Genomic DNA, 14691 nt, shown 5'->3' on the forward strand with positions numbered 1-14691 from the left:
TAAAAATGTTGGCACGTCAAAGATTATTAGGTAAATGAAAAGAATGGGAGATAATAGTTGCAAATCATCTAGCTGCTAAAGGCTTAATATCTAGAACATATAAAGAACTACTCCTATAATTCAACAACAAAAAAACACACAGCCCAATTAAATTAAAAAATGGGCAAAGGACTTGAATAGACATTTCTCCAAAGAAAATATACAAATAGCCACAAGCACATGAAAAGGTGCTCCGTGTCCTTAGTCATTAGGGAAGTGAAAATCAGAACTGCAACGAGATGCCATTTCACACCCACTAAGATGGCTATTATTTAAACACTGGAAAACAAAGTGTTGGTGAAGATGTGGAAAAATTAGAAGACCTGTACATTGTTGGTAGGGATATAAAATGACACAGCTGCTATGGAAAACAGTTTATGATTCCTCAAAAAATTAAACATAGAATTACCATATGACCTGGCAATTCCACTCCTAAACATATATCCCAAATCACTGAAAGCAGGGACTCAAACAGTTACCTGCACACCAAAATTTACAACAGCATTATCTACAATAGCCAAAAAGTGGAAGCAACAGATCCATTAAGAGATGAATACATAAACAAAATGTTTACAATATGTATATAATAGAATGTTATTCAACCATAAAAAGGAATGAAGTTCTGACACACCTACAACATGGAGGAATCTTGAAAATACTATGTTAGGTGAAATTAGCCAAGCCCCAAAGGATAAATATTGTATGAGTCCACTTACAGGAAATATCAAGAATAAGCAAATTCTTTGAGACAAAAAGTAAGTTAAAGTTACTAGGGGTCCGGAAGGAGGATGCTGGAGGTGTTGGGGGCAATGGGGAGTTACTGCTTAATGGGTAGAATTTCTGTTTGGGGTGATTAAAAAGTTTTCATAATGAGTGGTAGTGATGGTAAAGCACAATATTGTAAATGTAATTAATTCCACTGAATTGTAAAATGGTCAAAAATATCAGGAAGGGAAGTGAAGGCGGCAGAAGGGAAGGTTATTGCCTGATGAAACCACAGTCAAGCCTCCTCTCTGACCTGACTCTTTCACATCTGACTCCGTTGTCACCTGGGGGCCTTCACTTTCTCATCTTCCAGAGATGCCTCTAACAGACTCTGCCACCGAGGGCCACAGGGCCAAATGGGCTCAGTAGTTAGCAGAGCTTAATGTATTTCCTTAATGGATTTTTTTTTCTTACTCCTGGGAAAAGGAGATTTAGAAGATTAAAACAGAAAAAAAGAGAAGTATCCTATAATTCACTCTTTCCTTCTGATCCTGAGGGATGTTTTGTCCCTCCGGGTTCTATCCTCATTTCTTTGTGTTTGACTAGCTTTAAGCCAGTCTTTAATTAATGGACCCCTTGAAAAACAAATGGAAAGATCAGCAAATATTAGGAAATCTGTACTTATTATTATTTTTCTATTTTAAAAACTAATGCTTCAGATATTTTCCAGGCTAAAATAAGTGCCACAAACCAAGCCAATCCAGAATGTCCCAACACTCAGTATTACACATAGAATCTTCTAGTCTGGCCTGGAGATGTGAACATCAAAATGTCTCCTCACAATTCACCTTCCTTTTCTTTTTTTCTTCTTTATTGCGACCCAGCTTAATAAATATTTATATAACTTTGTTATATGAACAATTAACATGACGTTTCTGTCACCATTCTACAAAAAAGAGTTCTTCATCAAGTCTGGAAGGCACTTTTTGGATGGTTCGACTAAAATATTAACAGGCACCCAGGCAATTCCCTTTGAGGAAACTTACCTCCGCCCATGGGTATCTCCCAAGAAGCTGAGATTGAGGCACAGTGAGAAGCTGTGAAATCACAGTGACTTCAAATATGAGCAATAAATCAAAAGTTCACACAGGGAGATTGGTGACTCATGCTATCTGTGCCATAGGTAGTTGGATGGGGTATGGCTCCAAGATGGGTAGTGGGGAGGCCACCAGTATTTCCAGTTACCAAGTAGCCAAACTGATCCACATTCTCTACTTCCTCTAAAATACATGTGCTATAAAATACAACATACTCTAGACTAGGAATCTATTTGCTAAGATGCTACATCTTCCTGTTCTTACCAGTTACCATGTGAGTTCCCAAGTCTGTTTATCCCAGTTGAACTTATTAGGGAATTTAATTAAATATATATGATGTAAAGAGGTGAAATGTTGGGGAAAAATGGAAAATGTTTCTATGAAAACTAAAGTGAATGCTTTGCAAGAATGCCAATAAAAATGAGCCACTGTAAACAAAACAAAAGAGAACATCAGCAACAAACTGCTTAACTAGTACAGACAAGGCAGCCTAAAAAAAAAAGGGAAAGTAAAAAATCACGTTAGAAGTCCAGAAGGATTGTGCATGAAAATTTGTTTTGCAAATGTCCAAAATTTCTCATTCCACACTTAAGAAACAGAAACTGGAAATTAAGACTTTGTGGTTAATGTGAAAAAAAAAAAAAAAAAGGCTCAGGAAACTAATCAGACAATTTATATGGCTCTTTATTAAAAAATAATTAGTGTGTGAATGTATTTTAAGTTAAAAATGTTTAAGGTATGAAGTTTAAAAATAACTTTCTGCTTTAAGTGACTTCTATAAGTAACTCAATAACTACTAATCCCAAAATCCCAAATTTAAGGGTTTCTACTACGGCAGCAGCCTCAGAACGACCAGCCATGGTAGCAGAGAAGTCCTATATGTGGGGAATCATTAGTTTAATAGAAAAAGTCAAAGTGGGAAATAAAAAATAATATATATATATACCAAAAGTATGCATATACCATAAACTTTCTAATCTAATTTAAAACATACTGTGTTTAATAAAATTGGTTATTTTAAGTTCTTGGAAGTATGATTTCTCTTGCCACAGTTCCTCTACTTTTTAGTCTTATAATATTAACTGCTGGCTCTGGTTTTCTTCAATATGATATATACAGAGGACATCTCTAGCCACTACATGAATGATTTATGGTCTTGAATTTAATCTCATCTCTTTTTCATCCTCTGCATATTAAGATTTATCTGTTTATTCCATAGTATATATGATTTCTATATCATATAGATTTTATTTTCCAACAAATCATCATGAATCCATTGTTGTTTCAACAAATCATTACCATGAATCCATTGTTATCTTCTTCTTTGTTGGAAAAATCAATGTACACTCAGATAAAAAAAAAAACCTGTTTTTTGCCCTTATCTTATACATCAGGATTTTGTGTAAAAATTCCCACTTTAAGAATTTCATTCTATGCCACTGCCCCATAGCAAATAATATCTTTGAAACTGATATTTTTAAAAGTCTATAGGCTTGTAGTCTTGTTTTCTACTTTTTTTCAAAATGGAATGCAAAACCTTTTACCTAAGTGATAGACTTAAACATTTTAGAATGCTTTGATCCATACATTGGATCAAGAATATTTTTCCTGGAGGCCCATGGTGGGAAGGCAGGGAGACAAAAACAAGGCCTTTAAATTCGTAACAATGTGATGTAAAGAAAAGTTACCTAAAGAGAGTATGAGATTCTCAGACAACTTTATTGTTCAAGTATTTCTTTACCGTAGGGATGATTAACGACAAAAACAATCTTTGGTCAACTCCAAGTCCATTCCATCCATGCTGACTTTTGTGAGATATAGTAAACCAGTGCAGACTAAATGTTCTTTAAGTTCTACTAATTTGCCCATAACAAGAAGTGGCAGGAGGGCCACGTTTGTGGCTGTGTGAATTGTGCAGCTGCACAGGGCCATGTACACAGAAAGGCCCCACACTTGGTATAATGCCTGTTGTTTTCATCTTGAAATTCTTATTAATTTTGAACAAGGTGCCTTGCATTTCCATTTTCTACTGGGCTTTGAAAATTATGTTGTTGGTTCTGAGTGCAGGTAGCCGCTAGGTGTACTGCTTTGGGTTTTTTCTCTATTGATGCTTTGATTTAACATTACTGTTTTGGGAAGTAACATCTTAGAATTTAGACATGTTCCAATATTGCAGAAGTGTTTGCAAATCAGTTTTTTCCAATTGATAAAGAACTAAATCTTCTTAAAAACAACTGAGTTGCACAAGATATCCACCAGTGCTCTTAAAATACTGATTCTATGATATGATTTTTCTGATGTTCAATTATCTGCCACTTATAAAACTTTTAACTTCAATTTTCTGATGTAGAACCAAGGCCTGCCCTTTGAAAATAGATCTACTGACTATACCAATGGCACCTTTAATGCTTTGCCTACAATTTCCAGTCTTGATTTCTTTCAAGTGGAATGAGAACTAAAAGTCATACGCCAAGCACAAATATTTTTAGCTACTCATTCTTTGAATCTTCCCAAAGTATTCACTGCTTTTCATAAAAACAATTTCCTCAGCAATGAAACCATGGAGTTACCACACTCATTTCTTTTTTAACAGTTAACATAATAATAAAGTTTTAAATTACAACATCATCTCACACACACAGGATTGTGAATACCCACAAATTCTTAGTAAGCTTTGGCGGGAGCAGAAGGACTTGGGCACTCTAAAGGGATCCACTGTTGTGAGTAATCACTACACCGTGGGCATCAATCAATTCATTTGATGGTGGCTAATCTGTGGGTTATATGGTGATAGATTGAGAGGGCATCCAGTCTAGTAATAATAATGATAGCAACCACACCCCAAATCCAGAATTACCTGAGTGCTCTTGACATGCTGGCTTCATTACAAAAACTAGCTTGCAGCTGCTTTTGTATGTGAGCATTTCACTGTTCTGTTTTTCTCTATTGACTGATATTGCTTAAAGGCTGAAAACTGTCCAACAGACTTCTTTTTCCATGGCTTGTCCTAATCCAGATTTGCTTATAAGTAATCTAATAACGTCACTGTCATCGCGGTGTTTCAGTCTTTGAAGAGCAGAAGGTGCATAACTGATGAAAGGAATACAGGAAGGGTATAGGAAGGGTAAGAGATGCCTGGGACAGTGAGGAAAACATGGCAGAGAGAAAAGCTTCTGGTATTGTCCTGGTTCATCCCTCATGCACTGTGAGAATTTGGGGCAAATCACCTAACAACTCCCCAGATCTCAGTTTGCTCATTTAAGAAATGTGCATCAATTATCAAGACCTGCTAGCATGGAAGAGTGCAGCTGCAGAGAACACACAGACATAAAATATTTGCCAAATGAATGAATAAATGAATACATGAATACCCAGCAGGATGGCTTGAGGGTCAAATGAAATGATGGATTTGAAAATGTTTGGTAAAAAGTAGACAATTAGTCATAGATGCAATAACCTCACTGCTACCAGAACGTAATGCAGTGAGCACGAAACCCCCAAGGAAACAGTTTCATGATGCGTACTGAGTAGTGATGCTATCTTTCCATCCTTGTCTTGTTGGAGGATCTGAACATGTCCTGAAGACTGAAAGGGTGCTTTTCTCAACTCTAACCAACATTTTTTTTCATTGCTGAAATAGCCAATCATTATGAGTCATTTATACAATTGTACACCAAACACCACTGTGTCATTTCTCATCATGCAAGTCAGCTGCCAGTTGAACTAGCACTACACTAGACCAAGGTGTAGAGTGAGTTGTAGTGTCCTTATCCCATAATGTACCTCAGTTCTGAATTGTCCTTGCTAAAAGCAGTAATTCCTTAAAATGTTGCCTTCTATATTTCAGAATGGAAGGGTTTTACATGGTTATGCAAGCTAACCTGAGAGGAGAAAGAGCCTGAGATGATGATACCAATAGTTGCTGGGTTGGAAAGCTGCATAATTAGGTGGGTGCTGCATGGCATTCTTTCCAGCATGGCTGCCTGGCTTCTGCGGTTGATAAATGTCTGTGAAAGAGTAACTCTTTCCATGGAGGGCTAAGGAACCTCCCAGAGAGTCTGCTGTCAGGGGACACCTCTCCCTTTTGGTGGCTGATCTGTAAAAGGGAGGAATAATGGGGAGGAGTCTAACCCCAAAGAGGTTAAAAAGGCCTGGGTCTTTTCAGATATTATCAGTCCATAGAGTCTCTAGGAATACAAATGTAGCAAGAGGCCCCATCCCTCTCCTCTTTCCTCCTCAGGCTGCCTTGACAGCTTTCCCCATCAAGGCTGTCCCTGTCACTAATTTTAACTTTATTTCACTTGTAAAAAAATGATGGGCTTGGAGAGAGTTGGAAGAAAGGGCTTTCCCCACAAGAGAATCAGTGACAGTGAATAGGAATCTCCAGACAACAACTGGCAGAAGAGAGAAGACTCATTATAGGCCAAAGCAGCCATTACCTACTGCACAGACCCTGGCGTCCCTTCTGGTGGAACCTTCTGAGGCTGAGCTGAGGCTGCCCTAGCCTGACCACAGCCCCATGTTCAGCCAGAGCAGCCACTCACTTACCATAGGCCAGAGTTTCCCCCTTATTCTATGGGCACTGAGGATTCTGCAAGACACTGTAAGCAAATTAAATCAATATCCCTGGCACCAATTTAAGGATTTAAGAAGTAATGCACACAGAGCATTTAGCCAGCACCTAGTAACTAATATTTATAATGTCACTTATAAAACTGCAACCAGTTCATAGGCAGCTGAACATAATACAGTATTTGAATGCTACTCAAAGTGTGATTTCAAAGCCAGAATGACATGATGATTTTTTAAATTAAATCATGAATTTTGAAGAGTCTCTAGCATTTAAAAGGGTTAGTTGACTTTAACATTAATATGTAATGCAACTTAATTAGAAAATTTTCAAGTAACCTAGAGTTAAAAATAGCCTTAAGTCAACAGAAGCAATGAACAAAGGAAGTGCCCCATCATGACCTAGAAAGATGTTTATAATTGGCTAAGTCCATGCCTGACATGGAGGGCGGGCTCCATGGAATCTGCATTTCTCAGGCAGACAGAACAAGCCTTGTTCTGAGAACTCAATCCCTGATAAAACTGACATTTTTAGCAAGATAATGCATGATTTTCTTCTCAAAAGTTTATTAGGTTGTTTAAAATGCATAATTTACATGAATAGTAAATCATGAGAACAATAGCAAATAATAACACCAAATTATCATGTGAATTTTCTTCCAAGGAGCAGAACTAAAAATATACACAAATACACTCAAATTATCCAGGATACACTGGGTTCTCTGAGGATTAAAAAAAACACAAATTTATATATTTAACCCATATGCTTCTCATGTGATTTCCCTTTTTATGGAAATGTAAGTCCTGTTTTAGGCATTTGGAAGAAACTGGGTATATGATGGTGAGGAAAAAGACAGGAAGCAGTATTTAATAGTTCCATTCTGAATCATGTTTGAAAATTACTTAGAGAGGCTTGTGAACCAAATCCTTCAAAATGAGCCCAATTAGTGTAGAAAGAAAGATAGCAGGACTAAATTAAATAAAGTATATGGTGAACAAATTTTTAATATACTTTGATATAATGCAATAATGCAGTGAATGCTGGTTATATTATTACCAAATAACCAAATGATAAAATACCATTTTAACTTAAAGATTCTAAGTCAATGAATTAATATTTATCTTTACAATACCTAGGTAAAAGTTATGGATAGCAGTCCAACTGGAGAGTGAAGAAAGTTAGAAATAAAAGACTGATCATTGCTGGGCAAAGGGGAGAGAAGGGAAGGAAAAGAGGAAAATTTGGGTAGGAAAACCTTTTCCTGTCCCTTCAGAATGGAAATGGATAGTCAAGGACAGTTATTTCAGAAGGGGTGGGATACAGGGATAGGAGATGGAGGATAGGGGCGAAAATGCAGAATTTTGCAAAAACCTTCCTTCCTCTGATACCGTTGGTTCCAAGGTATCTTCCCACATCATGTGGATGAACCTACTCCCCTGTGCTTCTGTGTTTCCTGCCACCTCTTCCCAGGGCAGATAATGCCAGTCCTTCCATCCCCAGCTTCTCCCCTAACTCCTTAGAGCAGATCAAAGAAGTGGGAAGCTCAGAGTGGGCTAGGTAATAAACAGGGAACTATGGACCCTTGTTCATCTATTTATTCATAACAGGAGTAATGAATGAATGGGCTTATAAATATTTATTCACTTAACATTTTGTGAATAAGCTGCCTTGGTTGGTGGTAGAAGGATCAGATGTGATGAGGTCATGTAAATTCCTACCGATTGGATGTGTCTGTCTACAGCGGTGTTGTTGACAAATGGTATGAGAAAGGTTCCAAGCTGACTGGAATATGCGAGTGGAGGTACATATGCCATATCTAACACTTCTTGCAGGACAGAACTGGGCAATATGGAAAGGGGGAAGCACATTAGCAATGCAGAAACAGAGAGGGGTGTCCACAATAACAGAGGCTGGCTTTGGCCAAAACTTAGGTGAATGAGTGGTAGAGGGAAACAAGTGGCTGCAGATTAGAAGGGGCAGGCTGTGGAAGGCCATGATTTATCAGATTATTCACTCTTTTTGTGTTGTACATATCCTGGCATCAAACTTTACTTATTTTTCAAGTCTCATGGCTCATTGGAACCTCAATAAAGGTCTGATAGAAAAATAAAAATGTAGAAGATATTCATCCAGAAGTACTGTAGGCCCTATAGATAAGCAACTCTCTCTGGCTCAGAAGTGGCTGAAAAATGAATGACTTCAGGAGCCTAAACAAGTCAGTGGCTAACTACAGACTCATTCAGTATAAGCACTTGCTATTTCTTTAACATGAAATAACACTTCTCTAGATAGCACAATGAGAATTTCCCAAACTCCAGGAGAGAGGGCTTTTAACAAAGGTAACCAACACCTATCATCAGAATTAGGCAAAATTTAAGATATAAATTAAGAAATGGCTATTTAAGATAAAACCAAAATATGCTTTCCCCCTTCATCTGTCTTTGCTAATAATTCTTGCAGTTTTTAAAGAGTTATAACCTGTTAAAATAGCCTTAAACAACACAGGATATTATTTTATAAAGAATAGCCCACACTGTGGAACGGTTTGAAAAAACCACTATTCTCTTAAAAGGGATGCTGGCCCCAAAGGAGACGTCTTGAAGTCCCCAATGACTGTCATTTCTCTAGAAACTATTTGATGTGGTCATACGGTTAAACAAAAACAAAAACACTCATATATAAAAATCCCAAAACCCAATTAGAGAGGCCACCTCCCCTAAGCCCTGAGAGCACAGTGGCTTTTAGGAGATCATATGGCATCAGGCTTCCCCTTTACCTCTCACCCAAGCTCCATCCTCTTTCACACATTTTACAGAATGTAAATCATGACAATTTTTTTAAAAAGGCAATAATGAGGAAGTGCCATTTTGACCAAAAACCATAACTTCTCCTTATGTAGGAGTAATTTAGGAGAGAATAGCACAGCCTCAAAAGTCAATCTGGAAGAGAAAGGAGAGGACATTGCCATGTGACACAAGGCAGGGACACAAGCCAAGGAACCCCAAGGATTGCTGGCAGCCAATACCAGAATATTGTTTGGGGAGAAAGCACCACCTTGCCTTGATTTTGAACTTCTCCAACTTCAAAACTTCTTTCTGAGACACAGCTATAAATTAATTGTCCCTGTGCCCTGATCTTCTTGTGGAATGGACTCCCTGAGAAACCTTGATGAACTCTTCATGCTTCTTGAAGCATGAAAAGTCCAGGGTTTTCCTGGACCCTGGGGTAAGAATCTTTGAATCTGACTACCATCATTGCAACCACTCAAGCCACAGACAGTGATGTAAGATGCTCCAGAGGACCATTTCCCCACAGAATCTTTGAACAGCTAACACAAACTGGCAGAGCCATCTTCCACAAGCTTTTGAAGACAATCAAAGGGTTGCAGTAACTGGGCAAGTACTGAGTCAAGCAAATGCAGCTTTAAAAATGGTATGGCAAGCTCGAGAAGCCCTTGTTGGCTCTTCCCCAAACTCCTCCCTAGTGCCCAGGACAAACTCAGGCATAGAAAAGATAGAGAGAACCCTGTCCTTAACATTCTCCTTGGGCTATATCTTCTTGATAGGAGGGTTAAACTCTGAGGAAAGCACCAGCCAATGCTGAGCTTCCAGACTGTGAAAGGTATTTTGTGCAGTGTTGTTTTTTGTTAGCTTCTGGCATTAAAAGAATTCTGTTACATCACTGATTAGATAAAAACTTCAGGAACGGGTGGGCCACAGTGGCTCAGCAGGCAGAGTTCTCACCTGCCATGACAGAGACCCAGGTTCGATTCCTGGTGCCTGCCCATGCAAAAAAAAAAAAAAAAACCAAAAAACCCCCAAAACTTAAGGAACATATAGCTCAGGGCCCAAATCTCAGAGTTAGCACTTCAAAATATTAAAATGTACAGTGTGCAACTGGAGAAACCACCAATGAAGATGATCAGACTTTGGACATACCAGAAAAAGACTCTAAAAAATTATCTTCAATAAAGGAAGACACTGAGAAACAACTTAAGTCAGGAAAACAACGACTGAACAATATAAGAATATCAATAAAGAGAGAAATTTTAAAAAGGAACCAAAAAGAAACATTAGAATTAAAGACCAGACTGATTGAAATGAAAAAACGCCTAGAGGGTTTAAGAGCTGGCAGAAGAAACAATCAGTGAACTAAAGACAAGACAATGGAAATGATTCAGGCTGAGGGCAACAAAGAAAAAAGAATGAAAAAAAGTGAACAGAGCTTGAGACCTGTGCAATACTATAAAGTTTACCAGTGTAGGCATTATGGGAGTACCAGAAGAAAATGAAAAGGCAGAAGGAATATTCAAAGAAATAATGGCAGCTAACTTTCCAAATTTGACAAAATACATGATTATGCAAATTTAAGAAGTCCAATAAACCCCAAATGGGCTAATCACATAGTAGTCAAACTGTTGTTTGGCAAGGACAAGGAGAGAGTTTTGAAAGCTGCAAGAGAAAGGCAATGTATTATGTGCAAGGAAGCCCAAATAAGATTACATGTGATTTCTTATCAGATACCATGGAGGCAAGAAGGCAGTGGGATGAAATATTTAAAGTATTGAAAGAAAAAAATGGCCAACAAAGAGTTTTATATTTGGTGGGACTGTCTCTCAAAATTGAGGGAGAGTTTTAAGACAGTCCCAAGTAACCAAAAGCTGAGGGAGTCTGTCATCCTTAGATCTGGCCTACAAGCAATGATAAGGACTGAAAAGAAAGAACACTAGCCAACCATCAAATTTATATGGAAGAGTAAGGGGATCAAATAGCAAAATCCATCTTGAAGATAAGTAAAAAGGTATGGATAAAAAATAAATAAATAAGGGGAATAAGGAGTCAAATAAATTGGGTAAATTGAAATACTAGTGGTCAATGAGAGGGAGGGGTAAGGGGTATGGGATGTATGAGTTTTTTCTTTTTATTTCTTTTTCTGGAGTGATACAGATATTCTAAAAATGACAGTGGTGATGACTAGAACAACTATGTGATGATATTGTGAACCACTGAGTATACACCATGTATGGACTGTACATGTGTGAAGATTTGTCAATAAAAATATTAAAAAAAAAATCTCGAATAAAGTTAGAGGATTCACACATCCTGATTTTAAAATGGGTCAACTGATTTTTGATGAGTACCAAGCTCACTCAATGGGGAAATTGTTCCCAAATGTGCTAGGAACACTGGATATTCATGTGCAAAAGAATGAAGGTGGACCCTTACATCCCACCCTATTATCAAAATGGACTAAAAATAGACTGAAGACCTAAATATAAGAAACAAAGCTATAAAATATATAGAAGAAAACTTAGGCAGGCATTTTCAGGACTCTGTACTAGGCAACAGATTCTAAGACTTTATACCCAAAGCATGAGCAACAAAAGAAAAAAGAGATAAATGGTACTTTATTAAAATTAAAAATTCTTGTCAATCAAAGGACTTTATCCTGAAAGCAAAAAGACAACCTATAGGATAGGAGAAAATATTTAGAAACCACATATCTGATAAGGGTTTAATATCCAGAATATATAAATAACACCTACAACTCAATAACAATATCCAGAAAATATAAATAACACCTACAATTCAATAACGAAAAGACAAGCCACTCAAGTGAAAAATGGCCCAAGGACTTGAATAAACATCTCTCCAAGAAAGATAAATGAATGGCCAAAAAGCACATGAGAAGATGCTCAACACTCTTAGCCATTAGGGAATTTCGAAGTAAACCCACAAGATACCATTTCATACCACTAGAACGACTACTATTTATAAAATGGAAAATAGCAACTGTTGGAGAAGATGTGGAGAAACAGGAACATTTGTTCATTGTTGGTGGGAATGTAAAATGGTGCAACCACTGTGGAAAACCTTTGGTGGATCTTTAGAAAGTTAAGTAGAGAATTACCATATGACCCAATAATTTCACTTCTAGGTATATTCCTAAAAGATATGAAAGCAAGGACTTGACTAGATATTTGCACACTAATGTTCATAGTTGCATTATTCACAATTTCTAAAAGATGGGAGCAGCCCAAGTGCCCATAAACAGAAGAATGAATAAACAAAATTCGGTATATACATTCAATGGAGTATTATTCAGCCATAAAAGGGATGATGTTCTAATACATGCAACAACACAGACAAACCTTGAAAACACCATGTTGAATGAAATAAGCTGACACAAAAGGACAGATATGCTATGATCTCACTGAGATGAAATAATTAGAATAAGCAAATTCACAGAGATAGAAACTAAAATATAATTTACCAGTGGCTGCGATGGGGGTAGGAAATAGGGAGTTAATGCTTAACTGGTACAGGGTTCTGTTTGGGGTGATGTAAAAGTTTTGATAAAGGATGGTGGTGATGGTAGCACAATCTTGTGAATGTAATCAACACCACTGCATAATACATTTGAATGTTGTTAAAAGGGGAAATTTTAGTTTCTAAATATGTCATTAGAATAAAAAATTTTAAAAACCCATAGGGTATACAACAGTGAACCCTAATGTGAACTATGGACTATAGTTAATAATAGATTTATAATAATATTGTTTCATCAATTATAACAAATGTACCACACTAAGACTAGAAATCGGGTAACTATGTGTGTGTGTGGGGGGGTATATGGGAATTCTGTATCTTCTGTATGATTTTTCTGTAAACCTACAACTTCTCTAATTAAAAAAAAAAATCTAAATCAATCTGGCTTGTTCTAGGTAGGCAAAAATTAACTTGGCCTGCTTCCTGATGTTCTCGGGCAGACTCTACGGATGTTTTGCCTGGCTAAGCACCAAAGACAAGAAAAAGCAGTGCAACCCTCTGCAAATTAACACCACTTACTTGATGACATACTTTTTTTTCTTTTCTTCTATGCTAGCTGTTTAGTGTTGGAGAAATAAAAGATAATGAGAAACAGGCTAGGTTATTGTTTTAACCATTTAGAGGAAAGCACTGATTTCTTTAAAAAAAAATCCAGAAGACTTTTTTTTTAAAGAAATGGAAAAACTGATCCTCAATTTCATATGGAACTGTAAAGGTCCTTGAATAGCCAAACAATTCTGAAAAAGAAGAACAGTGTTAGAGAACTCGCATTCCCAATTTCAAATTATAATGCAAAGCAAAAGTAATCAAAAGAGTGTAATACTGTTTTAGAGATAGAAAATAGATCAATGGAGCAGATTTGAAAGTCCAGAAATATTTATGGTCCACTGATTTTGGACAAGAGTGCTAAGTGGACAAGAGTGCAGTGGAGTAAGAACAGTGAAAAAAAAATCCAGTTTTTTTCAATAAATGGTGATGGGAAAACTGTCTATCCACATGCAGAAGACTAACCCCTACCTCGCACAATATACAAAACCAACTCAAAATTGATCAAGAACTTAAATATAAGAGCTAAAACACTTAGAAGATAGAGGCAAATCATCATGACCTGGGACTCAACAATGGATTCTTAGATACGACGCCCAAAGCAGGAGCAACCAAAGAAATGAGACAAATTTGATTTCATCAAAATTAAAAACTTTTTTGCACTGAATGATATTTATCATGAAAGTGCAAAAGACAGCTTACAAAATGGGAAAAATAATTTAAAACCGTGTTATCACGTAAGAGTTTAATATTCAGAATATATAAAGAACTTTAACAAAGCAATAGCAAAAAGAAAAACCACCCAATTAAAAAATGGGCAAAGGACTTGGACAGACAATTCATGGTAAATAAACATATTAAAAGATGCCCAACATCATTAGCCATCATTAACCATTACGGAAATGCAAATCAAAACCACAAGATATCATTTCACACCGACAAGGATGGCTACTATTTAAAAAATGTTGGAGGGGACTTTGAGAGATAGGAACTGTAGTGCATTGTTGGTAGGAATGTAAAATGGTTCAACCACTGTGGAAAGCAATATGGCAGTTTCTCAAAAAGTTAAACACAGAATTACTATATGACCCGGCCACTCCAATTCTAGACATACACCAAAGAGAGTGAAAAAGGTCTCAAACAGAAACTCTGACACCAGTGTTTATAACAGCATTATTCACAATAGTCAAAACTAGAAACAACCCAAATGCACATCAAGAAATGAATGGATAAACTACATGTGGTATATAAACAAAATAGAATATAATTTTGCCTTAAGAAAGAATGAAGTTATGAGAAATACTGTAATATGAAGGAACCTTGACAACATTATGCTCGTGAAAAAAGCAAAGCACATAAGGTCAAAAACTGTATGATAGCATTTATAAGAGATGACAAGAACCAG

At 36.8% G+C, this 14691-nt stretch overlaps 1 protein-coding gene across 1 annotated transcript in view; it reads right to left on the reverse strand.

Moving 5' to 3' along the window:
- TNFRSF11A (TNF receptor superfamily member 11a) overlaps nucleotides 1–14691 on the reverse strand; it is a gene marked incomplete at its 3' end in the record, with an annotated part of 52685 nt that overhangs the window by 712 nt on the left and 37282 nt on the right. The window lies entirely within an intron of this gene.

Source organism: Tamandua tetradactyla, chromosome 18 (assembly GCF_023851605.1).
Source record: "Tamandua tetradactyla isolate mTamTet1 chromosome 18, mTamTet1.pri, whole genome shotgun sequence".
In the NCBI taxonomy this organism is placed as follows: Eukaryota; Metazoa; Chordata; class Mammalia; order Pilosa; family Myrmecophagidae; genus Tamandua; species Tamandua tetradactyla.